General features: G+C 36.0%; 1 protein-coding gene across 4 annotated transcripts in view; it reads left to right on the forward strand.

The window, feature by feature from the left end:
- Positions 1–2,500, forward strand: part of LOC106871484 (uncharacterized) — a 167,078-nt gene that overhangs the window by 162,119 nt on the left and 2,459 nt on the right. The gene's annotated exons all lie outside the window — the stretch shown is intronic.

Genomic DNA, 2,500 nt, shown 5'->3' on the forward strand with positions numbered 1-2,500 from the left:
CTCCTTCGATGTTATAAACCTATACTCCAGCATTATACATGATTATGGAATGGAAGCAATTCGATTCTGGCTAGAACTACATCCAGAGGAAATACCAGAATGAATAAACAAAACCTTAATCATTGAATCAATCAAATTCATTCTCCAGAATAATCATTTCATTTTTGACAACAACTGCTACCACCAAATATCGGGAATTGTGATGGGCACGAGAGCAGTAACCTCACAATGGGATTCTTGAAGAAAAAAATATATCAGAATTCACTGCAAAAATTTGGAGACTCTCTTGCCCAATACATTAAAGAGAATTGGAAGAGATCCCTGGATGACTGTTTCAAAATCTGGAATAACAACTTGAACAAACTCCTAGAATTTAAAACACTTTTGAACAGCATCTGCACAAGCATTCAATTCACAATGGAATACAACCAGGATGTACTTCCATTCCTAGACATTCTAATTAAAAAAAAACAAACAACAAAATCAAAACAGACATATTTTATAAAACAACAAATGCAAGACAATACCTTCTCTTTAGCTCTTGCCATCCTAGACACACAAAAACAAACATCCCCTTCAACTTTGCAAGAAGAATATGCACTATTGTCTCAGAGAAAAAAAATAGAGATTTAAGACAACAAGAACTGAAAAATGTCCTCCTGGATAGACACTACTCAATCCAAGTCATTAATGAAGGAACAAAATGTGCCAAATCTTTCAACACTGAAACATTAACAAACCTCTCCTTAAAACGCTACCCTACATTTCCACATACAACCCCAAAAACAAAGAAGCATTCAGCACAATCGTACAAAACCTACCAATACTACGCAAGGACCCAAAACTAAAAAGAATTTTACATGACAACAAAATTGTCAAAAGCAACAAACAACCTAAGTCATTAAAGAAACTGCTAACTAATGCAAAATTATTCCCCTCCACAACAAGCCCCAAAGAAAAAAAATGTAATTGCCCCAACTGTGGTATATGCCCCAACCTTACTGAAGGGTCAGAATACTATTTTAAACCAGGGCAACACTTTACAATTAAATCAAATTTCACTTGTGCATATATATATATATATATATATATATATATATATATTATATGTATATGTGTATGTATATATATGTTTTATACATATTATATGTATATATATGTTTTATATATATTATATGTATATATATATTATATGTTTTATATTTATATATATGTATTATATATACATGTATATTACATGGTGGAATTGCAATGTACATCTGAGAAGATGTCACACCATTAACCCTGCTATTGAACTTGAACTTCATGTGTGACACACTCATAGTACATCTAAAGAAACTTGATATAGTGATATGCACGCTATATCGCCCACGTGATGCCTCATATCATGATGGAAAATTACATGCATTTGTTCTTTTTCAATTCAAATTTGCTATCAGTTAATTAATTGATTAATTTGTTTGTCAGAGTTCTTTTCATTACAGCCTGTGACCTTATTGATGATGTGTTCCTGGTGTACCCCTTCCATGCTAGTTCTCTATGCTCTCTGTTTATTTCTTGAACTCTTATGAATTTTTGTTTTTTATTTTGAGCGTGGCCGTTGCCAGTACCGCCTGACTGGCTCCTGTATGATTTTCGAGCGAGATCGTTGCCAGTGCCCCTGGACTGGCTTGTGCGGGTGGCACATAAAAGACACCATTTCGAGCGTGGCCGTTTTCGTGCGGGTGACACGTAAAAGCACCCACTACACTCTCTGAGTGGTTGGCGTTAGGAAGGGCATCCAGCTGTAGAAACTCTGCCAAATCAGACTGGAGCCTGGTGTTGCCATCCGGTTTCACCAGTCCTCAGTCAAATCGTCCAACCCATGCTAGCATGGAAAGCGGACGTTAAACGATGATGATGATGATTTGTCAATATTCATAATGTATAAACTCTGTGTGCATATGTATGTGTGTACATATATTTTTATGTATGTATGTATAATTGGGTTAATGTTGTTGTCTACTTTTTTTTATATAATAGTATCACAGTGTGTGTGTGTGTGTGTGTGTGTGTGCGTGCGTGATGTCCTCGTTGTTTTATTGAACTGAGTTTGGATTTTTTAATTCATTGCACCTGCCCTCACACATGCATGCACACACACACACATGCACGCACACACACACACATGCACGCACACACACACACATGCACACAATGGCATGTGTGTGTGTGTGTAGTTATATATATGTGTGTGTAGTTATATATATGTGTGTGTATGTATGTATGTATGTCTGTGTTGTCTTTTTGCTAGGGTTTTTTATGGCCTGTCATTTGCTGTTTATTTTCTTCATTCATGTCTGTCTATGAATTATATGGACGATTTGGGCTAGTCATTGTTATATCATCATCATCATTTAATGTCTACTTTTTCCCGCCTGCTTGGGTTAGACAGAATTTGTTGAGGCAGATTTTGTATGGTCTGATGCCCTTCCTGTTACTAACCCTCGTCTGTTTCCAA

Source organism: Octopus bimaculoides, chromosome 6 (genome assembly GCF_001194135.2).
Source record: "Octopus bimaculoides isolate UCB-OBI-ISO-001 chromosome 6, ASM119413v2, whole genome shotgun sequence".
Lineage (NCBI taxonomy): Eukaryota > Metazoa > Mollusca > Cephalopoda > Octopoda > Octopodidae > Octopus > Octopus bimaculoides.